The sequence below is a fragment of the Apium graveolens genome, chromosome 2, assembly GCF_009905375.1.
Source record: "Apium graveolens cultivar Ventura chromosome 2, ASM990537v1, whole genome shotgun sequence".
Classification (NCBI taxonomy): Eukaryota; Viridiplantae; Streptophyta; class Magnoliopsida; order Apiales; family Apiaceae; genus Apium; species Apium graveolens.
Window position 1 is genome coordinate 86,699,092 of NC_133648.1, and position 27,118 is coordinate 86,726,209.

The following is a 27,118-nucleotide window of genomic DNA, read 5'->3' on the forward strand; positions in this document are numbered from 1 at the left end:
GGATTTGACTGTGCAAGATCAGAATCTGATGAAAATTTTTCAGGATTTGTAGTTTCCTGACCAAGATCAACTTGCGCTAAAACTTCCAAACTAGCTTGATGTTGCTTACCATGATCCTTGTCGGTTGATTTAACTAGTCTTCTATTCTTTTGCACTGTTTCCAGGTAAAGTAATTATTTAAGGGGGGTTGGATACAATTACTAAACAAAACGATGTTTATGAAAGTAAAGTAAGAACAGATGAATCAAATAACAGTTTATATTAATCTTTAATAAACTGTTACAAAACTCTCTCAAGAACAATATTCTTAAGAGCTTCTAGGTTATACAAATATCGAGTTGTGTACACCATATTATGATAACCTATTCTATGTTTATATACTACACAGCTACAAAATCATCCTCTATCAATTACAAGATATGTTGTAATACAACTCTAATACTTTATATATCTAAATCAACTACGATCCTATAAATCAACACCTTCTGATTTATCTCGCAGTCATGACTTATCATCCAAGTCATTCTTCAATGAATAGCTTTGATCAATGGATAATACTTGTGCTTCAACGGATAATAATTTATGTATATCAATAGATGACATCGAAGCTTTCAACAGATAATCATATTACAGCAGTTGATCATATCCTGATTGTGACATATATCCTAATCTTCGACTTAGCCAATTCTCAACATGCACATGACTAGCTTTTATAATTTCAGCTCTTGCTTCTTCTGTACTAGCACCAGTAACCTCCACTGGTCTAACATGCAGCTTAAAAACAATTGGGCCATCACTATCAGTATCAGTATCTGATGGCTTATCTACTAGCCGAACATAAGTTGTAGTCTTCCTTTTCTTTCTATCTATACTCTCCTTGATATTTGTTGGTGGTGGTTCACTATCCTTCCTTCCTTCACCTTGTGTCTCCAATGATTTAAGTGAGAGTGAACCAATATTTGAACCTGATTGTCTCTGAGACACATCAGTCCTAACTATTGGTTTTGATTTTACAACTAATTCCTTTTGAGAAGAACCAGAGATTATATGGTGTTTAGATTTGGTAGTTTTAAGAAATACACCTGGGTCAGGAATATGATTGGATGTGTCTTGTTCCATAGTGTCAGGATTTGGAAAACTCTACTTGTCAGGCATTTTTTTTAGACAAAAGCACCCATAGTTCCCTTGGTAATTTAAACCCTTTTTAATGAGAGAATCGTAATATGAGATTAATATTGGACCTTTCATCGAACGTCTCTTTATCATCTCTTGCAATGAGTATCACTTTATCATTTGTTATTTCTTGAAATCCTTGTACTCTAACTATTCTTCATTTATCAAAAATAGCTCAAGTGGAAATTAGTTTTACACATGCATTAACAAAATATTCATTATTCACACATGCATTGCAGAAAAGAATATGAACAGTCACAAGTTGTAAAGCACACAAAAGTTTGAAAATTTACCAGAACATGCATAACAATTTAAGATTGATCAAGCAAGAAATTTTTATTGATAATAGAAGATGATTACAAAAATAGAAGTACAACAGATTTTTAAAGAAAAATATTCTGAACTCCTAAAAGCTAGAATCTACTCCTTCTTCGTCTTCTTTATTGCTTCCTTTCTCTTCATCGCTCTATGATGATATATGCGAGACATGGAGTATGTAAGAGAAATAATATTCTCTTGCAGCTCCAGAGCGTTGAGGCGACCCTGCTCGGCCTCATCTGCTCTTCTCTCTTCTTCAAGATGGGTCTCCATATTGAAGAATTGAAGCTCCATTTGATTATCCCAAGTAAGATGATCAATGGCTGACTGTGGAAGGTCATCCGGATGATAAAATTTACTGTTTATCTGGACCTTCAGTCCAAAAGGGTCGAAGTAAAGATGCCCTTCAACGGGATTATTGATTGGTAGATAAGCGCCATTGTTACGACGAAAGAGTTGTAGATATGCCATGTGTTTGTGTAGAAGAGAAAATTTAGGGTATGAAAACAAAGTGGAGAGTTGTGTTTTTGCAGTGAGTGAATTATCTGAGAGATGAGTTGTGTGATTATATAGAGGAGATGTGAGGAACTGAAGAGACTCCATTGATAATCGTGTAATAATAAGGACAACATGCATGCTATTACGCGTATCTATGAAAGTACAAATCTCTTTATTTACTACTATTCCCAAGTTTAAAAGGATACTGATGACAAATTTATCATGATTACTCTATAAGAAATAAAATAAATTTGCATCAATTAAAATCACGAAAAAAATATGTTACCGTCCTTTTAAGAAAAATCAAGTCTTGTCTATCACAAGTTGAGATAATATATGCAATCCATGTTAAAAATTAAGAAACTTAATCATGATTCTCCCCCTCAGCATTTGCATTGATGGATTAGTAGTAAAATCAAGAATATTGTCAACATTTATCAATTTATCAGAATTTGACAAATTATCAGAAATTGAATTATAGCATCAGTTCCATGTGAAGCTCTCCATGTAACATTGTTGTCAGTTCCTGAATGTATAGACTTTTAAATAGTTAAAATTGCTCCCATTAAACTTGTGCATTGTCATTAACTAACTCAGGATCATCAGAATTTTCCTCCTTTTCTGATTTAAGCCTTTTGTCTACAATTACAACTTTTTCATGAGTGTCTTCTTTTCCAGCTTTTATCTACCGATGTCTTGGTTACTAAGCAAGTTCCAGGACCATCAATATTTGCATAAAGTTTGGCTTCATAAATATTTCCATGTCTGGAAGCTTTGAAAATAATCTTGTGATTTTATGAACTACTTCACAGTGAGTATCATAGAACACAACATAGAAACCTCTGTCAGTAATTTGACTGATGCTCAATGGATTGTGCTTCAGTCCATCTACTAGAGCTATGTTAGAGATGATGAATTTTTCAATGATTATATTGCCATATCCCAGTATTTTTCCTATATTTCCATCACCATAGGAAACCATTGGGCCATCCTTCTCCTCATATTCTGGAAACAAGGATTTAGTTCCAGTCAAATGTGCAGAATAATCACTGTCTAGTACAAGCACATTCTTCTTGTTTCCCTGTAATTAGAAATATAGAAATCAATTAGAATTTTTAAGAACCCACACTTTTTTGGGTCCTTTTGGACATCTTATATATTTTTGCAGTAGAAAACTTCCTTTTAGGAATTGATCCATCGGGAATTGCTCCATCGGGATTTGTCTTGACAATTTTAGCTCTATAAGATGTATGCACATTTAGTTTAGCAGTTCTATTTAAAATAGCAATTTTATTGAATTTAGGTAAAGGATCATAATTGTTGTGATACAAACTATGATAATCCTTACATGTGTAAATAGAATGGTAAATGCTACCACAATGAGAACAAGGGTTCTATAGTTTGTAAAATACTGATCTACCACTTATATTAGACTCAGAAATCTTAGTGACTTTCATTTTAGGCTTCCTGCAATCAATAGCAATATGATTAGTATTACCACAGTTAAAACAAGCATTCCTAGGAGCATCAGGAATGTACTTATAATTGCTTGCCTTATATATTCCTTGTTTACCATTTCTACCTCTCTTAGACCTAGATTTATAAGTCCTAGCAGTTACCTCGCAAATTTTCTTGTCAAACTGATTTTTAGAAAGAAGTCCTATATTTTTGCTGTTTTTTCTTGTATTTTTAGCTCTTCTTTCTTTTTATCAGAAACTCTAGGTTTAGCTTTCTTCTTATCAGGATTCTTAGAGGTAGAACCAACTTCATAAATAGAATTCACTCCATTTTCATCAGTTCTAACAAACTTAACAGGAGTAGTGTTATTAATAGCCTTATTGATATTCCTATCAGTAAATTTATTATAATCTAGACATTCTTTCCAATTCTTATCACTGATGAAACTATGAACTTTTCTTCCTGAAGTCATCCATATTTTAAACACCTCTCTTTCTTTCTCAAGAACTTTCTTTAGTCTGGCATATTTTATGTTTATCTGAGTTTCATTATGTTGGGCCTTTTTACATGCTTTTTCATTTTCATGCATGCATATTAACTCAGCTTCTAAGAAATGATTCCTTTCTCTAAGCTTCTTATTTTCAGCAATCAAACTGTCACACTCAATAGTATTACTTTTAAAAGTGACATGTAGAGTGTATAAGAAAGTTTTCAGTTCAGACACATTATTAGTATCAGTAGGGAATACAACTGAAGGTACCTTATCAGTTCCAGAAGCATCCTCTCCATGAGTTGCCATGAGTGCATAGCATTCATCATCATTGTCAGTTCCTGATGACTCCATCCAGTCTTTATTGGAGTTTGTTGTTATCGGGGCTTTTCTAGTTGACTTCGGACCTTCAGCAGTCAGATGTCCCCATTCATTGCAGTTTTAACAAGTCACCTTGGTCTTGTCAAACTTCCTTCCCTTGGTGTACTATCCTTCATTTTTTCTGAACTTGACTTTGCCAACTCCATAGTACTTTTTGTTAAAACCACCTTTTCTTTGTGGTTTTGCAAACCTCATCCTTCTAAATTCTTTCACCAGCATTGCAACCATCTCAACAACTTGAGGATCATCCAGTTCGATCTCCAAATCCTCGTTAGTATATGTGTCAGGATGATGATTCATCAGTATCTGACTCTTCCACTATGTTCCTTCTTCTTGACCTCTCACTCATCTTTTCCTTTCCTTTATGAGTCTCATCATTTAGAGCCACAACCTTCATCTTCTGACCCTCTTTATTCTTCCTTTGTTGGATCTCCAAGTCATGGGTTTCCACCATCCCATAAACTTCATTCAGTGTCAGTAAATCAAGATCATATTGATGCCTGATTATTGAGGCTTGTGTATCCCAGTCTTCTGGAAGAGCTCTCAAAAACTTGGTGTTTGAATCTTCTCTATCATACACTTTTCCAACCAATGATAGATCATTCAGCAGTCTCAGAAATCTATCATAGATATCATTAATTGACTCATCAGTCTTGGCATCAAATTGCTCATATTCTTGCACAAGAACAGCTCTTCTATTATTATTTATACCTTGGCACTGTATCTTCAAGGCATCATGTATCTCTTTTGTAGTCTTGCAGGCAATCACCCTGTTGGACATCACATTGTCCAAACTATTGTGCAGGTAATTCCTAACTTTTGCATCCTTAAACATTGAAGCCTTCTCAGGATCTGACCACTTTGATTTTCTATTCTGACATAGTGTTCAGGAACATCTGGGGTCATAGCCACAGTTTCCATAGGGTATGGAGGTCTTGTTTTGATAATATCAACATATGCATCATTAATAGCTTCCAGGAACACCAACATCTTTACTCTCCATGTAAAGTCATCGACTTTCTTCAGGATGGGAATTTTCATGCTTTCATACTTACTTCCAGACATCTCGATCCTTTCAAATACTCCCTCCGTCCCTTTCAATTGTTTACATTTTTTAGAGAGTGTCTGACACGCATTTTAAGGTGCATATAAAGTATAGTTCTGTAAATTTATTTTACAATTTTGTTTTTTTGAATAAAAATTAAAACATTCAACTTTTATTCAGAAAAAGAAAATTGTAAAAATAAGTTACATAACTATATTTTTTATGCACCTTAAAATGCGTGCCGGACACTTCCTCAGAAATGTAAACAATTGGAAGGGACTGAGGGAGTAACAGTTAATTTGACCGCTCTGATACCACTTTTTTCCCAGTAAAGTAATTATTTAAGGGGGTCGGATACAATTACTAAACAAATCGATGTATCACAGAAGTAAAGTAAGCACAGATCGAACAAATTACAATTTATATTGATCTTTAATAAACTGTTACAAAACTCTCTCAAGAACAATATTCTTAAAAGCTGTTAGGTTATGTGAATACTCGATTGAAGCACGTGTCACAATATAATATGATAACCTATTCTATGTTTATATACTACACAGCTACAATCAATCTCTATCCATTACAATCTATGTTACAATATAACTCTTATACTTTCTATACATATATAAATCAACTACGGTCCTATAAATCAGCACATTCTGATTTATCTCGCAGCTCTGACTTGTCATTCAAGTCATTATCAACGAATAAGCTGATCAACGACTATATGTTATAGCTTCGAAGGATATTCAAATATTAGTATCAACGGATGACTGGATAGATTGTCAATGGATGATAATGAAGCTTTCAACGGATAATCATATCTTGATGGTTGATCATATCCTAATTGGTTGACAGATCCTAATTCTTAACTTAGCTAATTCCCAACACACACAAAGGAAGAGTTGACGGAAATAAGAGTTTCGACAATTTTAAGGTCAGATTCGATTGTTCAAGGTTCTTTATTGGACCAATTGCCTTTATAGGTGTTCAGAGGGGATACTGATCCAATAGCCATATATTAGTGGTCAGTGTCTACCTCCTCAGGCTTAAATCTCGTGGATGCATCTGCAGATAGTGGGTCTGACATATGTGCAGATCGGTAACTTGTTAACAATGATTCAAATTTACTTGATGAGTCACAAGAAAATGTCTTCACAGACATTAGAAGGAAATTTGATATTTATGCTAAATTTTTTGGATCATTGTTTACCTTCCCAGAGTTCAAATCTGGAACCCTTAACGGGAAACTAGCAACTTTGAGATTAAGACTCAGATTCATCTGACGAGTCTAACAAGGATGGGGATTTGTGAACTCTCATTGCACCATATGTGACCTCCTTGAGGATGTCTAAGGTGATTTCCTTGTAGGTAAAGCTGGATTCTGGAGCTATGAGAGGAGTGATACACTTGTGAAAATGAGTGTAAACACGAGGAGAGAGAAGAGTGAAACACTTGTGAGGTACACAAAACAGAATCACACACTCACAACGACGAAGAAAGAGAAACACCAAATCCCATTCCATATCCCTAAACATGGTTTGTATGTTCCATCTCTCGGAAGATGATTCTTAGGGACCCAACTCAAATCTTTTTATAATCGGGACCCGACCCTTAGGGACTTAACGTTTATAGATTGAAATTAAATAGTTCGGGACCTAACAATGGTTGGGGCCTAACAATTGTGATCTTATAGTTGGGAGGTTTAAGGATGTGGGGAAGGTTGTTTAACAGGATCATCAACAGTGAAGCCATCTTTGTAGCATTTAAAAAGATATGGTTGATCAGACTTTGACTTACTATTTCTTCTAATCAAGTGAAATATGAGAACTCCTTCAGACTACATAATACAATCTTTCTCTTATTCCAAGGGAAAAAAGTGTTACATACAAGTTTGGATAAAAGTTTGGAGAATTCCTCAACTAAGGGGGAGAAATGGCAAATGGCAGTAAAAAGGTAAAGCATATGTACACCACACTATACCATTGTTTTTTAAAACTACAGATCATATTGTATGAGAGAGGTAGTAAACACGAAGGTGATTTCCTAGTTATTAGAAAAAGTAGTTTGGTTCATCACTATTCTTCGTAAGGGGAAAATCTATTTTCCTAAAAGGGATTACCATTAGTTTTTATCTGCGAATCCTATTGTATGGGAGAGATGGTAAATGAAGGTGATCTCTTTTAAACAGTTGACTCTCACAGGGAGAGAATCAAGAGAGATATGTGCTTCTCAATAGGAAATATGGTTGTATAAAAGAAGCTGTTGATGATTACTTCAAGACTGAGAAGTGTCATCTGGTAGAGATTTAAAGAACCAGTGAAATGAAGATGAGTTTACTTGAAGATCAGTTCAGTGCTAGAGGAACAAGCATCTTTCATTTTAGTTACTCAAGAAATCTAGAAATGCAGAATTTGATCCAGAAAACCAGTTGCACTATTTACAAGTCCAGGTACTTTACTTTTTCTAGTTGTTAGTTAAGTTATCCTCTCTATTAATTTGTTTGTCAGGTTTAACAATCAAATAGGGGGAGATTGTTGGTGAGATTGTGAACCTGTATGAACACTATATGTGATAACTTAACACAAGAACAAGATAGGTGAATAATATTACGTCTACACAAGAAATCAGGAAGAAATAAAGATAAGGCGGATACAAAGAATTAAAAGATTAGAAGAAGGCTTGAAGTCTATTTAGAGGTCACTGAAGAAGTTCATTAATATGTTCATGCCTCAGTGGTGTATAAAGGTTAAAGACATTCAGGGTTTCAGAAGTGTTAAAGATTCAGTATAAAAGTGCCATCAGAAAATTTCAATATATTGGCATTGATTGAATATAGACAGTGTTCGAAACATAGTAATCTGAAGAATTGAAGATAAGGAAAAAGACAAAGGTTGAAGAAGACAGCTGCAATCTTAAAGTTATACTCACTGATAGGAGTTCATTTATATGTTCAAGCGTTAGTGAAGAACAGTGAATAAAGTATTCAAGATTGTGGTAGCAATGAAAATGTTGTCTAAAGTACCATAAAATATTCTAGTGAAGGTACATTTGTTTATTGATTGTCAGTGTTCGAAATGATGAAGTTGTTGTAAGCTTAACAATGTAATCAAGGATATAATACGAAGACCTGAATCGAAGTTAGTCGTCTTTGAACCAGACCAGTTGTATTAGGCGTCAACAGTTCGTGAAAAAAATATTAGTATTATCATGAGAAGGATTGTTAAGTGAGGATTCATATCAAAATATGAAAGTTATTTGGTTTATACGAAGACTCAGAGAGAAGACTTGAAGACGGGACAGTTTAAGCGTTACAGCGTTCTACAGAAACTAAGTCAAAGTGATCAATACCCTATAGTAGGAGTCACCATGTCCACTCTATTGCTTAGCAGGAGCAAGAACCTTGAATTACATCTCAAAATCTAAGTTCCATAGTTGGTCGACCTAGTAAGAGCAACTGAGAAGAAATGAGAGCAGAAACTAACTCAGAATTGCACTTGGACCATTCTAGTTGCAACTAAGACTTCCCAGGGTGCTTGTGGTCGCAACTCAGTATTGTTTCTAAGGAAAAAGTGCCTTGTGGTCGCCACTTAGCGTATCCTAGAGTGGAGGGGTCGCAACTCAGCACAATCAGCTCAAAAACTAAGGCAAAACCTTCTCCAAGCTACTTGTGGTCCCAACTTAGAGCTACAAGCTACATAAGGGTTGCAAGTAAAGCTTGTGTGGCTTCTTTAGTCGCCAGTTAGGATGCCAAGGAATCCTAGTAGTCGCCAGTAAGGACTTGCAAGATTAATCTAAGTGCTAATTATCTCCATGTACTCGCAAGTAAAGGAAAGACTCTCCTGGTTGCCAGTTAAATCTTATCCATAACTTTATTGAATATATCAATTGATTTATGTGGTAAATAATTGACCACGTATCCAATTGATATGTAAAGAATACACTTGAAGCATAATAAAACAATTGATTTTGTATTGTTCAGTTCATCTTCTCTCTCGCGAGAGCTGATGAAACAAGAAACAAAGAAACAGAGAGAAACCCAGGCACATTAAATATCTGTTTAACTTCTCATCGGAGAAATTATAATGCCCGATTTAACTTTTGTATATTTATAGGGGAATTATAATCGTTATCCATTAATTGATTCATTGGACAAACAAAAAGCTAGATCATTATATATTATTTAATTTGTATATCTTTGTAGAAGCAAGAACATTGTTGTTCTTGAATTGTAGCCGGTTAATTTATTTAATGGAGTGTAGCAACACCCCTGAGGATTTATACATGAATATATATTTCCCCGAATATCTCGTGTTCTTTATTTATTGTCCTAAACACTATTCACATCGAGAACACGGAACCACTAACCGAACACTAAATTATATATCCGCAAAAGATTCGAAAGAATTTTTTAATTTAGTGAGTATCGTATTCAACCCCCCCCCCCCTTCTACGATACTTCAGGACCTAATAACTTCCGAGAATTTTCGGAGAAAGTACTAAGATAATATGAGTTGACCGTTGTCAACAGATAAAATTTAAGAGGAAATTACTTTTGATACTATAGTCAAAATGTTTTAAATACGTCGAGATAATATTTTTCGACGATCCGAAAGTATTAGAATGATTTTCTAAAACAAAATTTCAAATTAGGTTTTATGATTTTTTAATCGTATAAATTATTTAATAAATAATTAATAATTATTAAATAATTAAACCTCGAATAATTCGATTTTAAAAGAATATTTGGAATAATATTCCTCAACTAATTTATATTTTAAAAATTAAATTAATCTTTAATAAATATTAAATAATTGAATTTAAAATAAAATAATCGTCGGAGAACACTTCTCCTTTTTAAATGAATATCTGAAATAATATTCATCGTCCAAATAATGAAATATAAGTTGAGGATATACGATCTTTGAAAATCGTTTTTAATAAATTTGAGATATTTAATACTTCGCAAGAGGACATTGAGTCCCTTGGAATAAATAATTATGGACTTTAACCGTCCAAAACATCTCCGTAATGGTTTTCGGGTTTTTAAATAAAAATACCTACCGACTCTCGGTCTAAAATATATAGATACCACGCTACTCGCTAGCATTAATACTTAAATAAAACACCCCTGGAATACTTCTGGGTTTTCATCAAATTATACTGACCGGTCCTTGGTCTAAAATATACACCTCATATATACAACGCTACTCTCTAGTATTATCGATTAAAGATTGGTAATATTCATATACCAAAATCATTACCATATCGTATGATATTATATATCACAATTTGTAAAACATCGTAATACAACATCATATATATATCGCAATTATTTGAAAATAAACACAACACAACAGTTTTAAAAAGGTAGGGTTTGAAAACTTGCCTAGAGTCCAAGATATGTTTCCGACTTCCACTCGTTCCGGTTTTCTAATCAAGAAATATCATAATCTTAATCAGGATTTATAATCCCATCAATGAATTATTTTACTAATAAGTGTAATACTTTATAATTTTCGATATTCTACCTACTCGAAATAACTATCAACCCTTGGTCGCAATGGACGATCAAAGTGGCATTCTAGAGTTGACTTAACCGAATGTTACTATTATGCGACTCGCACTCTAATATTTTTAATAAATTTAAAAATTAATATTTTAATACAAAACCACCTCGAGGAGCTTCTTCAGTGTTTCTAATAATTATCTTAAAAGTTTCATTTTGAAAATATGAATTTAAATAAGTGAAAAGTATTTTAAAAATTCGGTCAACTACGAAGTTTGACTATTCAGAACGCGCTCACTAAAACGTTGATTTATCTGAAACTGTTAATTAAATCGATGCAGTTTATAGGCAGTGGGTGTTTTTGGTGATCACTCCTTGTGCGACCTCGTCTCCGGCATATTTATAAAATTGAAAAATTAACATCTTTAGATAAAAATTTAAAAAGGGCTTCCTCACTGTATAGTTAAGCTACTGACCCAGTTTCATAAGAAACAATATTAAGGGCCTCAATCATACCCTCAAAGTCAGCACTAGGTAGCAGTTTGGTTTTCTCGACTACGTTCACAAAAGCGAAATCTTCTCCTAATTCGTAAATCGTTTCGGCGCGATATTTAAATATGGTTATAAACTAGAAAACAAGACCTTTACATCCATGTCCAGTGGTGTTCAAAAATATTAAATTTAAAGTTCGTATTTATTGCTTAAAACGGTCCTAAATACAAACAGACATTATAACAGGTATACGCGTAACAATTTCCGATTTAACTTCGTTAAATCCATTTACCAACAACCCAATACTAAAATCCTCAATATTTATTACAATTTCAGTTTATAAATCTAGGTGAACTTTACCAACATCAACTCATACAATCAACCATCAAAACCTAACTTTTTACAATCCAAACTCAATGAATCAACATGCACTCAAACATAACTCCAACTTAATCTTATGACTCAAGTAAATTAAAGGGTGGGTGATGTTTATACCTTTCTTGAAACTTGTTACTACTTAATAATGTCATAAGATCCTTGATGAGGCATTGGTCTAGCTTTAGGAGCCTTAAACTTCCATGAAAAATCAAGAAAACAAGTTAGTGATTTTCGGAGTTACTATTCACCCTCAACTTCAAACTTTTTTCATAAATTGAAAATTTAATGAATGGCCTTGAAATTTGGTATGAGCCTTACCTATGATATGGAAGATCTGTGGTTAAATATTTGTGATTTTTGAAACTCTAGAACTTGAGTTTTGAATTTTTCTTTCCTCCTTATTCTTGAAAATCAGCATTGTGTTCTTGGGAGAAAGAGATAGAGGTTTTGTGTTGCTTTCTTGGGATGATTGGATGAATGTGGTTGATTTTGTGTACTTAGATATGCATATCTTGTAGTAAATAAAGAAAGCATGCCTTTGTGAAAACCTACAACCTAGCCAAGTACTACTATTTCCATGCTTCTCATTATTGACTACATCACCTATCTATTTGCATTACTATTTGCATTACTATTCTCTAATTGCATCTTAGGTTAATTTATTTACATGGCTTGCATGGGAAGTTGCATGGGCTTGATACATTTATTTATTCGCTTACGTATTCATTTGGTCGCTTGTTCGTTATTGTGATAAATCCTCGTAAGCGACTCACGGGATAATCCTTTTTTATAACTCCTTTATGCTTTGTATCTTGTACTTGGGTTTTATTCGTAGAATTCTAAATTCATGATCATAATGTGATTCTCGTATCCCTTGATAGTTCTTATGTAATATCCGAGAAATATCGTGTAATTATTTTTATCAATAAATAATTATTATGTGATTATTATGTGAATTTTGGTGAATTATCTGGTAATTGGAATGGATGTTTGGATGTTTATATGTGATAAAAATTTGAGTATTTTAATTTTTATATGTCCAGAATAAAGTATAGATAATTTTGATATTTTTCTGATAATTTATATGTTGTTATATGATTTTATAAAAAAATTATGGGTTTAATAAATTATTTTTCTGAGTAATTATAAACTATTTTGTATAGCCGGGAATCATCCAACTTCAACCATTTTACATTTTTACAACCCGTAAGTCTCGGGAAAACTCCTTCCTAACCTAATTTGATTATTCCGAGCATTTTCCGTGTTTTGACTTTTTCGATCCGGAGTACGGTTTGACCCGTGCGGATCCCGGCGCAAAATTTTCAATACAATATTCGTTTCGGTGAATCGATAAAACCCGTATCCTCGAGAGACGGGATATTTTGATTAAACTAATACATTATCCTTTCGTAGGTTGTATAATAAAAAGCCCAGTTTTGATAATTATCCTAAAGTGGTACCGAATTGGATCGGTTTTATTGTTACTTAGCGGCTAAGTAACCTATTTTTATATCCGATATGATCCAAAGGGGTACCAATATTCTGTAAGTATAAATAGCCTTGATCATATTTTATTTTATACAGATAATCATAAACAAAACAGTTAAAATTATATAATTTACAGAGGAAAATGCTAATATTCGTCGCGTTCTTCAAAATAAAACCTAAAAATGAAGGCGTTATCGAAATCGAAATCAAGCGTGTGAATAATCGAAACTTGTAAAAAAGTACTTTCAGATTATACAATCACTTTCACTGCAGAAATCAAAGGTATTTTTCAATATATTTATTTAAATTCGAATTTAATTATGATTAAAGTATGAATTTTTGATTTTGATGTTATTTGTGTGATTTGATGATTGTATCTTGTAGATAATTTTATTTTGATCATTTTGGTATATTGTATGTTGAATTTGGAGTTCAATAACATATAGAAAATTGAGTTTGATTTTCGAATTATTGAAATTAGGGTTTGAATATAGTATAAATGTTCTTAATTGGATTTGGGTGTTTTTCTCTAAGGGTTATTAGTTTAAATTGACTACACCAATAGATAGATCACTGAAAAATGAATCAATTGATATATGTATGATGAACGAAGGATAGCTGGAGTGAGTTGTCCGAAAAAACGATCATGACAGAATCAGAAAGTTTCGATCGATTTTCCAGTCGAACCACACATTTTTTGATTAAATTGATTCTGCATACGTGTTTCTGGAAGCCTAGGGATCATCCCCTGTTATTTTGGAGCAATTCTGGAACATTTTCAACCTGCCGAAAAAGCTCCATGGCGGCGACCATGGAGTTCCAGCCAGTAACAGGAAGAAGATAGGGGAGCTGGTAAAATTACCACTTTACCCCTATAGTTGTGTAGATTTTGCAAATGAGTCCCTGCAGTTTTAAAACTTTTCAAAAATTATATTTATGTTTCCAAAATTTTATAAAAATTGTATTTTCTGATTATTTTATTTTCAGAATTTTTTTAATTATTTAAAATTCCAAAAATCATAATTTTTAATTCTAAAAATTATTTTTAATTCAAAATTTAATTTGAATTATTTAATTAATTAATTTTAGTTAATAATTATTTATTTAATTAGTCAATTAATTTATATTTGAATTGATTAATTGATTTAATTAGCTATTAATTAATTTTAATTGATTATTTAATTTAATTTAATTATTTCTTTTGATTTAAAAATTCTGAAAAATAGTTTTGAGTTTTAAATATTATTTTAAATTATTTTCAAGGCTCGATAATTATTATTAAATGATTTTAAAGTCATATTGGGGTATTCAAACCTTGTAATTGTTTATAAAATGATTCTTTGACTTATTGCAATTCCGAAAAATGTTCAAAAATTCGTATTAAATACCCGGAAAATCATTTTAAACCCCGAATCTTCTCTGAAAATTTTTTTTATCAAATATCTTGCGTGCTATGTGTTATATGTGATATGATTGAAGTGTAATCAGCTTATGTGTATATTATTTGACGGTTTTTATCGTAACTTTCTGTTGTGTATATGTTGTGTACTTGATGATTCCATGAACAAAATACCTTGGTAGATTTTACTTAGTGAAATTATGTAGCACTCGACGGATAAGGTTTAAAGTCCGACGGATGACTCAATATAGTCCCGACGTATGATGACTTATTATCCATCGAGTGAGTAGCTTATGTAACAATAAGTCTGAAGCACATTTCTGCATACACATTGTTTAGAATCTGTAGTAGTACTTAAGTCATGTTGACTCTAGTTAGATATGCAGAATAGGTTGATTAATTTTACATAGATGATGTCTTGTAATTCTGCATAATTGAAATGAAGTCAAGTGCCTGATTGCTACCCGACGGATAAACTACAATGAATTCGACGGATGATCAACAACCCGACGGATGATCAACAACCCGACGGATGATCAATAACTCGACGGATGATCTATAACTCGACGTGTCACACCCCCAACTTAACCAGCAAAATTAAATATAACTATTACATTATTTAAAAATAAATAAACATAACCAAATCCAAGATCTTACAGTTTAGGGTTTGGAACAGCCCAACTCTACCATCTATTACAGCTGATTTTAAATATCGAGTCCTCACACAAAACTACTATCTCTTATTCTGCCTGAGCTCGAACATAAACATCAGCATCACAGGTCTTATGGGCGGTCTGCTTGAATCTAACCATAGCTGCTAGCTGTAATATCAGGGTAAAGCAAGGAGTGAGCCAAATGCTCAACAAGTGCTAAACAGTACGATACAAAACATAAATCGAGATATACATTAGAGAATGACAATGGGAAGACATAACCAATGATAACGAGAGATAAAACTTTGGGTAATGGCATCATTTTGCTTGTATCAAAACAATTTCAAAATCATATCTTAATCAAAATCATTTTATGACGCTACGGATTACAGCCGGTGATCAGCCGCGAAGTAATCCCGAACCTCGCTGGGTTCTAAAACATTAATGGGAATCCCTAGGCAACTTTTAAGCCTAATATAAGTGTGGAAAGGACTCGCGTCTCAGTCCAGATCCACTATTCAAAGAAAACATTTATCCCCCTTTGGGACTGAAAACCCACATTTTATTTATTTCAAAAACTGATGCCGAATTATAAAAAATCTCTTTTAACAGTAAACATTTTTATCAAGGGATTATAGATCAACTCGAAACACGGGAAATATGGTACTAAATCTCAGGGCCATGATTCACAAAACTTTACTCTATTAGGGTAACTAAAAGGTTTTCATATGTCAAAACTTGGACAAGGAAATTTAGTGAGGCTAATGGATAATATGAAGGGATAATGCCAAACTGGGCTTAAAGTAATGGTTTCTCATCAAGGTACAGGTGGTGGATCATCAAGAAGTTAAGCTTCATAATACTAAGGGTGTTAAGGTATGAAGAAATGATCTTTAACTCAGGATATATCAGAATTGTCAAGCTTTAGGATAAGAAAGAGGGGTATCAATCAATGAGGAATCACTTTGATAAATATCTGGCTTTCAAGATTCAAGGTAAGTTTCTATAGGGATTCAAGTATCAGGATGAGATATCAATACTTAGGAATCATCAGCAAGTTAATCAAGAGAATCAACCAAGAGTTATAACTACACTTTCTTTTATCATGGCATTCAAATTACTTTAATATACTATCATGATATGACTTTTGAACTACTTGCAATCCGTACTCGAGGGTTCATGGCATTTTTATATGATTCAAAGATAAACAAAAGATACGCTTGATTTAAATATATCAAAATGACTCAGGATAATTGCATTGATATATATATATGAACTATTTACAGTGAATACGAAAGACAGGTTGAATCACTTGCCTTGAGAAAGGCTGGTATGGTCTGACTGGTAGGAGCAACTGGAAGCTTCACTCGACCTTTATGGCAAGTTTACCCTCGTCTCGAGATCCTACATAAATAATAATAATAATAATCCTCATTATAATATATTCTCACCAACTTAACCTATTTACAACCCGAATTTAAACACGGATGGTACTTAGGCCTATATGCACTTGATAAGTGGCATTTTATACCACTTAGAGCGTCTTAAAATGGCTTAAATTGGTGTCTTAAAATCATGTATTTTGTGTATTTGATGCGTTTTTCTAGTGTTTATGCATTTCAGGGTATTAGTTGCATTTCGGGGGAGGAATCATCAAGAATAAGCCTTGGCATGTGTTCACCATTGCGTGAGGAAAGAAATGGGCAGATTACGGCGAAGAAATGGAGCAAATCAGGATTTTTTCCAGTAGAGGTCTGAGCGCCCGCTCAGCAAAGCTAAGCGGCCGCGCAGGAAGCTGAGCGCCCGCTCAGCTATGCTGAGCGGCCGCGCAGGGTTGGGAAAAAAGATATATTATTTCAGGACTTCTACTTCTGTTTGGTTTCCACTTCTATGTAATCTGAGTTTTATGGGACTATTATATAAGTAGATTTGAGACGTTTTCACAAGTGTGGATTGAAGAAGATAGTAGTATTACGCAAGGAGCAAAGGAGAAAAAGAAGAAGACCGATTTAGCACACCACAACGAAGAGGAAGCATATTTTCTTGTGATTCTTGTTTCGTTGTAACGTTGGATGCTAGTTTTCTTGCTTTGAACTTATTTACTCTTGTGACGTACTCTGTTTTAATATAATTAGTTTAGTTATTATTTTCTTGTGTTTGTTTATTATGATTTCATATGAACCCATGATGACGATAAGTGCTATTATGGGCTAATCGTGATCATGGGGTTGCAACGGATTTATTATGGAATTCTTTAGTAATTGTTTAATACTTTAGTGTGTGATGATTGTATGATATCTAGTATTGGTTGTGCGTATTCGTCTTATGTGCGTCGCGAACATATAAGATAGGGTGTTAATCTATTGTGAAGCGACGGTGGATCTTGAGATTTAGAACTTGCCATGCTAGCATAGGTTCATGTACGTTGTGCATGATTAGTGGGTAACTCTAACAGTTTTATTTGCCCTATGTAATCAAAAGGAATAACTTGTGCTTAAATCGTTGTGTTGTCAATTTCTGTAGACATATAGGAACTCAACATAATTGATGACTATTCAACTTCTATCTTAATTGTGGATGCTTGGTAGAATGGTATTAGTACAATGAAAGTTGGCTTTTATCAGTTTTGTGTTATTCGATTAATATCATCACTGTCACATGCTAAAGGTAATAACAATGGCTATTGAAGGAAGTAATAATGAAGTTGTGATCTCATGAGTGTTTTATTATTGATAATTTGAAGTGTTAAGTAAGTGATTAATTAAGCAGTTAATTGTAGTTAATATTTAATCAACAATCTTAAGTGTTAGTGTCTTAACATTGAGAAGTAATCATACATTGGTGAGTGAGTTTAATTAGACAATAATTTAGTCTGAGTCTTTGTGGGAACGAACTAGAAAGTATTCTATATTACTTGCGAACGCGTATATTTGTGTGAATATTAGTGCGTGATTTCGCCCTAACAAGTTTTTGGCGCCGCTGCCGGGGACTCGGCGTATTTGTTTAGTTTATGTACTTACCATCATTGGTCATTAGGACTCAGTGATTAGGACGTAGTAGTTAATTATTGTTTCCGGTTGTGTTTCAGGTACTTTAGCAAGCTTTTATGCAAACTCGTTCTCGTGCTCGCAAGAGGACTTTAGATACAGCTGAGGAGACAGACGAAGTTCTTGATATTCCGGAGAAGTTAGATTTTGAGGATTCAGATTCAGGAACTGAGTGGAAAGAACCAGTAAACATGGGAGATCGTATTGTTCAAGCTGATCCAGCTCTTATGGATTTTTCTCGGCCTAAAATTGATGACATTCAGTCAAGCATCCTTCATCCGGCTATTCAAGCTAACACCTTTGAAATCAAGCCGGGCACTCTTCAGATGGTGCAGAATTCTGTTTCTTTTGGAGGAGCGGCAACTGAAGACCCCAACATGCACATAAGGAATTTTGTCGAGATCTGCAGCACTTTTAAGTATAATGGCGTGACTGATGAGACTATCAAGTTGAGGCTTTTCCCATTCTCACTGAGGGACAAGGCTAAAGACTGGTTACATTCTGAACCAGCTGGGTCCATCACTACGTGGCAAGATCTTGCGCAAAAGTTTCTGGTGAAGTTTTATCCGATGGCAAAGACTGCTGCTATGAGCAGTGCTCATACTCAGTTTGCGCAACAACCTACAGAATCTATGTGCGAGGCTTGGGAACGCTACAAGGAAATGTTGAGAAAATGTCCACATCATGGAATGCCGGATTGGATGGTGATCACGGGTTTCTATAATGGTTTGGGGGCCCAATCTCGGCCCATGCTCGATGCAGCAGCTGGAGGCGCCTTATGGGCTAAAAGCTATACTGAGGCGTATAATCTTATAGAGACGATGGCTGCAAATGAGCATCAAAACCCAACTCAGAGGATGACGTCAGGCAAGGTAGCAGGTATTCTGGAAGTTGATGCAGCCACCGCTATTGCAGCCCAGCTCCAAGCGCTATCAATGAAGGTTGATTCTCTGGCTACATATGGAGTTAATCAAATAGCTATGGTTTGTGAGCTTTGTGCAGGTTCTCATGCTACGGATCAGTGTTCTCTTGTCAACGAATATGTTCAGTATGTGAATAATTATCAGCGACAACAGCAGCCTGTGCCAGCGACCTATCATCCAAATTTCAGCTGGGGGAATAATCAGAATGCTATTCAGCCACCATATCAGCAAGGAGTGAGTAAACAGTTTAACCCACCTGGATTCCAGCATCCACAGCAGTATGCTACAAGGCAATCATATCCTCAACAGGGAAGTACAGCTGCACCTACTAGTGCTGATTTTGAGGAACTTAAGCTGTTATGCAAGAGTCAGGCGGTTTCTATCAAGACTTTGGAAAATCAAATCGGTCAATTAGCCAATGCAGTGCTCAATCGTCAACCTGGCACTCTTCCCAGTGACACGGAAGTACCAGGCAGGAAGGAAGCTAAAGAGCAAGTCAAGGCTAATACCTTAAGGTCTGGAAAAGTTGCTGATGCTGAAAAGGCAAAAGAAGGAGAAGCTGAAATTAGTGATGAAGAATCTAAGCAAAAGGAGAAAGCGGCGGAACCAAGGAAGACTACTATTGAACACACTCTGCCTGAGGCTAATACAGGGGAGAAATAGCTCTATCCTCCACCACCTTTTCCTAAGAGATTGCAGCAACAAAAGCTGGATAGACAGTTCGGGAAGTTTCTGGAGGTGTTCAAGAAACTTCACATCAATATACCTTTCGCTGAGGCTCTGGAGCAAATGCCTAGTTATGCGAAGTTTATGAAGACTATTCTTTCAAGGAAGGTGAAACTGGATGACCTTCAAACCATTGCTCTCACGGAAGAATGCAGCGCTGTTCTGCAGTAAAAGTTACCACCAAAACTGAAAGATCCAGGAAGCTTCACTATTCCTTGCACCATTGGTAATCTGACTTTTGACAAGTGCCTTTGTGATTTGGGAGCAAGCATTAATCTGATGTCGTTGTTGATCTTTAAAAAGTTGGATCTGCCTGATCCAAAACCCACATACATATCTCTACAATTGGCTGATCGTTCCATTACTTACCCAAGGGGCATAGTGGAGGATGTGCTCGTCAAGGTGGATAAGCTCTTCTTTCCTGCAGATTTTGTTATTCTGGATTTTGAGGAAGATAAGAAGATTCCCATAATCTTGGGAAGGCCTTTCTTGGCTACTGGCCATACCTTGATAGATGTGCAAAAAGGTGAACTTACTATACGGGTACAAGATCAGGATGTGACCTTCAACGTATTCAAGGCAATGAAATTCCCTATAGAAGATGAGGAGTGCTTAAAAGTGGATGTGATTGATTCTGCGGTTACTTCGGAACTCGATCGCATGCTAATGTCTGATGCATTGGAAAAGGCCTTAGTGGGGGATTTTGACAGCGATGATGAAGATGGCAACGAGCAATTACAATATCTGAACGCTTCTCCCTGGAAGCGAAAGCTGGACATGCCGTTTGAATCTCTTGGTACTTCTGACCTTAAGAATGCTGAAGGAAAGCTCAAACCATCAATAGAGGAAGCACCTACCTTGGAGCTCAAGCCATTACCTGAACACTTGAGGTATGCTTTTTTAGGTGATTCATCTACGTTACCTGTTATTATTTCATCTGACCTTTCAGGTAGTGAGGAAGACAAGCTCTTAAGGATTTTGAGAGAATTCAAATCGGCTATTGGATGGACCATAGCAGACATCAAGGGGATAAGTCCTTCATATTGTATGTATAAAATTCTGCTAGAGGAAGGTAGTAAGCCAACTGTGGAACAGCAGCGAAGACTGAATCCCATCATGAAGGAGGTGGTGAAGAAAGAAATTCTGAAATGGCTGGATGCAGGCATCATTTATCCTATTTCTGATAGCTCGTGGGTGAGCCCCGTACAATGTGTACCTAAGAAAGGAGGTATCACTGTGGTCGCAAATGAAAAGAATGAGCTCATCCCCACTCGAACAGTTATAGGATGGAGAGTATGCATGGATTATAGAAAATTGAACAAAGCCAAAAGGAAGGATCACTTCCCTCTTCCATTTATTGATCAGATGCTTGACAGGTTGGCGGGTCATGAGTATTTTTGTCTTCTGGATGATTATTCAGGGTATAATCAGATTTGTATTGCACCAGAGGATCAGGAAAAGACTACCTTCACTTGTCCATTTGGCACGTTTGCTTTTCGCAGAGTTTCGTTTGGGTTATGTGGCGCCCCGGCCACTTTTCAGAGATGTATGATGGCTATATTCTCTGATATGATTGGAAATAATGTCGAAGTGTTCATGGACGACTTCTCCGTCTTCGGACATTCATATGATGAATGTTTGAATAATCTGCGCGCCGTACTCAAAAGATGCGTGGAAACTAATTTGGTGCTCAATTGGGAGAAATGTCATTTTATGGTGCGTGAAGGCATTATTCTTGGGCATAAGGTCTCTAACAAGGGTCTGGAGGTGGACAAGGCCAAGGTGGGAGTCATTGAAAATCTTCCCCCACTTAATTCTGTGAAAGGAATCCGTAGTTTTCTTGGTCATGCGGGTCTTTATCGGCGATTCATCAAGGACTTTTCAAAGATATCTAAGCCGTTGTGCAATTTGCTTGAGAAAGATGTGCTTTTCAAATTTGATGATGAATGTTTGGCAGCATTCGAGACTCTCAAGAAGAGTTTGATCACTGCACCAGTTATTACAGCACCAGATTGGACAGAACCGTTTGAGATGATGTGTGATGCGAGTGATTATGCGGTAGGTGCAGTTCTGGGACAGCGCAAAAAAATCTCTTCCATGTGGTCTACTATGCGAGTAAGACTTTAAATGGGGCCCAATTGAATTGCACCACTACTGAAAAGGAGCTTTTGGCTATAGTCTTTGGTTTCGAGAAATTTCGATCTTATTTACTTGGTACGAAAGTAACAGTATTCACTGATCATGCGGCTATTTGCTATCTGGTTTCCAAGAAGGATTCGAAGCCGAGACTCATTCGTTGGGTGCTTTTACTTCAGGAATTTGAGATAGAGATCAAGGATAGAAAAGGTACTGAGAATCAAGTAGCTGACCATCTCTCTACGTTGGAGAATCCCGATTCTACTTCACAAGATAGGACGTTAATCAATGAATCTTTTCCGGATGAGCAGTTGTTCGCAGTTCAGGAGGAAGAACCATGGTTTGCAGATATTGTAAACTATCTCGTCAGCAATGTAATGCCTCCTAATTTGACATCCGCTCAAAAGAAGAAGTTTCTGCATGAGGTGAAGTGGTATATGTGGGATGAACCATATTTGTTTAGACAGGGAGCTGACCAGATCATCAGGAGATGTATCCCGTTCTGTGAGACGGAGGGGATATTACGAGACTGCCATTCCACGGTTTATGGTGGACACTATGGTGGTGAGAAGACGGCAGCTCATATTCTGCAAGCAGGTTTTTTTTGGCCTAATTTGTTCAAAGATGCTCATCAGTTTGTTTTAAGGTGTGATCATTGCCAAAGAGTGGGAAATTTGACAAGGAAGGATGAGATGCCATTAAATGTGATGCTTGAAGTCGAGGTCTTTGATGTTTGGGGAATCGATTTCATGGGGCCTTTTATCTCATCTTGCAATAATCAGTACATCTTGCTGGCAGTCGATTATGTCTCAAAATGGGTCGAAGTTAAAGCTTTACCGACAAATGATGCAAAGGCAGTGCTAAATTTTCTTCATAAGCAAATTTTCACAAGGTTTGGAACACCTCGGGTAATCATAAGTGATGAAGGATCGCATTTCTGCAATCGTAAGTTCACTTCTATGATACAGCGTTATAATGTGAATCATCGAGTAGCTACTGCCTATCATCCGCAAATAAATGGTCAAGCGGAAGTGTCTAACAGAGAGATAAAGCGCATTCTAGAGAAGGTTGTTTGTCTGTCAAGGAAGGATTGGTCTTTAAAGCTCGATGAAGCTGTTTGGGCTTACAGAACAGCATACAAAACTCCACTTGGTATGTCCCCGTTTCAGTTGGTGTACGGTAAGGGATGTCATCTACCTGCGGAGCTTGAGCATAAGGCCTACTGGGCATTGAAGAAGTTGAAACTGGATTTAGATGCAGCTGGTAAGAAAAGAATGCTTCAGCTTAATAAACTTGATGAATTTTGACTTCAAGCGTACGAGAATAACAAAATGTATAAGGAAAAGATGAAGAGGTGGCACGATAAGAAGCTACATCCTAAGTTATTTATGCCGGGGCAACAAGTTCTCTTATTCAACTCTCGGCTCCGACTTTTCCCAGGGAAGTTGAAATCGAGGTGATCTGGGCCTTTTATTGTCAAAACTGTGTTTCCACATGGAGTGGTGGAAATTTTTGAGAATGATCCGGACCAAGCATTTAAGGTTAACGGTCAGCGTTTGAAGCACTACTATGGGGACATGGCAAACCGAGAAGTGGTTAGTGCCATTTTGTTGACTACTTGAGAAGGGTACGAAATGTCAAGCTAATGACGAAAAAGAAGCGCTGCGTGGGAGGCAACCCATGAATTGTTGTTACAGGAACCCTTAGAAGTTAATAACCTATCCAAAAACACAAAAAAAATCAGAAAACAGGGGGTGAAAAAAAAATCCAGTGACCCCCTGAGCGCCCGCTCAGCTTTGCTGAGCGACCGCTCAGGGGTCGCCTGCCAGAATTTTTTTTTAGTTTAGAAAAAAAAACAGTTGTAGCCCATAAACCCACGATTTGTTCCCACTACCCCATCATTTTAACCCTTAATTCCCAAACCCTAATCTAATCCACACCCTATATATACATACACCTATCCTACATATCTCCCACAAACTTCCTACACTTAAACTCTCTCCCAAGCACCAAAACTCAGTTCTTACACACTTTTATTCACGAATCAATGGCACCCAAGAGAGCACGCACTATTGACAGCAGCAGCACAGTTCCTACTGCTGATTCATCGAGGGGTACTGCTGCAAGGCCTCGGTTAACTGACAGAGCTGCGGAGGAGGAGTACACTAGGCTTTTGGGGAAGCCGATTCTGAAAGAGAGAGGGTTTTTACCATCGGGGAGGGATGGTGAGTTGCTGCCCATGATTGCGGAGAAGGGGTGGATAGCTTTTTGTGAGTCACCCGAAGCGGTACCGATGAGCGTTGTTCACGAGTTCTACGCGAACGCGAAGGCCGAAAAGAATGGGTTTTCTGTGGTCTGAGGGCTGACAGTTAATTATCACCCTGCGGCGATTCGCCGTGTGATTGGACAGCGAGAGAGGAAGCCCGAGGAGGAGAACTGGAATGAAAAGACTGCTGAGGATTTTGACTTGGATTTGATTTGTGCGACTCTCTGTCGACCGGGCACAGTTTGGACCTTCAGGACCGGCACTAATGAGTATCGTCACTTTCTGGCGATCGCCATAAACAGGTATGCCCGTGCATGGAATGCATTTATTTGTGCTAATATTTTGCCTTCTTCGCATGCACACGAGGTCACAGTTGAGAGAGCACAGTTATTGTGGGGAATTCTGAATGAGGAGTACTATGTGGATCTTGGTGAGTTTATCTACCAAGGAATTCTGAAGTTTTTGAGGGGAGCGAAGCATATGAACATCTCTTATGCATCCACGGTTATGAAGCTATGCCGATCAGTGGGAGTGAACTGGCCGTCTCATGAGTAGTTGCAGTTGCCGGCAGCTCCGATTGATTCTCGGACGCTGAATGGGATGCAGGAGTGGACCAGTGGTGAGCCTGAGGAGCATGGGCTGGGTTATCGTCTTCCAGGAGGGCGTCCAGCACGAGATGCTACTATGGCTAGGCCAAGGCGTGATGAGGCTGGTTCTTCGAGAGCTCAGGAGGGTGCTGGGTTGGCTGATACTCAGTATAGGAGGCTTTCACGGTGGATGGATGCCATGTATGAGACGCAGAGCAGGTTTGCTCAGGAGCTCACCCTTGCGTTAGGGACTGCTTTTCGGGGCCTTGGAGCTGATATCCAGTGGCCAGTTTTTGGTGAGGACTCTGCATACCCGCCGCCTGATACTCCACCCACTGAGGGTGATGATGATGATGACTCCGAGTAGGTATACCCTGTGTTCCTTTCTACTACCTTCACTGAGGACAGTGAAGATTTTAAGTTTGGGGGTGGTAGTTAAGGAATATTGTGTGTGTGTCATATAGCTGCATATTCATGATAGCTCAGTTCATATAGTTGCATAATTTAGGCCATATAGTTTTTTTATATATATATAGCTTTTATTGTTTATCATGTCACGTAGCTCATGCATTTGCCATGATCCCTTTTGCAATGATTGATCGACTGAATTGTGATATTGATGCGAGTGTAGTGATAGCATTAAAGTGATATTAAGTCGTGTAGGTTGATATGCATGCTAGAAACACTTGTAATTCCACTAAGTCTTAGAGAATGCGTAAGGGCTAGATTGTTGTTATGATTTGGTTGTTTTCGAGGTCAATCTATTTATTATGCTTAGAATTCGATAATAGGTTCTTAGTGATAAAGGCATGAAAAAGAAAAAAATTTGGAGAAAAAAAAAATGGAATTTGTTGCTAGTTGTGGCTAGGCGTCAAATGGCTAGTAGCTGGCTCGCATATGGTGCGAGTAGTCTAGGGTTGAGCAAGATGGAGCGAAACGCACTTGCTCAGAAGTTATAAAAAAAAAAAATTATGCATAATTGATCAAGAGTGGGCTCTTTGGTATTCGAGTTATTAAGTTCTTAGGGGACTTTGTGCCTAGTAACCTAAGGCTTTTAGAGTCTGGGATCCGCTAACCTAACGCTCGTTACATGGATACCATTGTATAAGTCTTTTGTGGACCTCACTCATTGCACGGTCAAATAAGCATTTGCGTTGTGAATAAAAAGCACGATTCCGTAATAAGCTCCAGAATTCTTGTAGTGTTGTATATCACTTTGTGCCTAGAATTTTTATTCTTTGTATAATTATGTGATTTCCTTGAGGATAGTCGAGTCATAATAATTGGTCTAGTTTCGAAGCATATCTATTAAGCATTTGCACACACCACGTTTCTGGCTGTATGTTCGTTTGCATGAGTTTATTGATCTTTAGTTGTCTAACTGCATTTGTTGAGATGTTGCAATTTGGTTGGTTAATCGTAGTAAGGGGGATCGCTGCATTTTCATATAGATTGCATTCATGCATGTTTTATATTTGTTTTTGAGTCTGTGACGCTTGAGGACAAGCATCGATTTAAGTTTGGGGGTGTGATAAGTGGCATTTTATACCACTTAGAGCGTCTTAAAATGGCTTAAATTGGTGTCTTGAAATCAAGTATTTTGTGTATTTGATGCATTTTTCTAGTGTTTATGCATTTCAGGGTATTAGTTGCATTTTGGGGGAGGAATCATCAAGAATAAGCCTTGGCATGTGTTCACCATTGCGTGAGGAAAGAAATGGGCAGATTACGGCGAAGAAATGGAGCAAATCAGGATTTTTTCCAGTAGAGGTCTGAGCGCCCGCTCAGCAAAGCTGAGCGGCCGCGCAGGAAGCTGAGCCCCCGCTCAGCGCAGGGTCGGGAAAAAAGATATATTATTTCAGGACTTCTACTTCTGTTTGGTTTCCACTTCTATGTAATCTGAGTTTTATGGGACTATTATATAAGTAGATTTGAGATGTTTTCACAAGTGTGGATTGAAGAAGATAGTAGTATTACGCAAGGAGCAAAGGAGAAAAAGAAGAAGACCGATTTAGCACACCACAACGAAGAGGAAGCATATTTTCTTGTGATTCTTGTTTCGTTGTAACGTTGGATGCTAGTTTTCTTGCTTTGAACTTATTTACTCTTGTGACGTACTCTGTTTTAATATAATTAGTTTAGTTATTATTT

The 27,118-nt window shown here is 36.5% G+C and overlaps 1 pseudogene; it reads right to left on the reverse strand.

Moving 5' to 3' along the window:
- Nucleotides 1-18,929: 18,929 nt before the first annotated feature.
- Nucleotides 18,930-19,020, reverse strand: LOC141709936 (small nucleolar RNA R71; annotated as a pseudogene).
- Nucleotides 19,021-27,118: the final 8,098 nt, after the last annotated feature.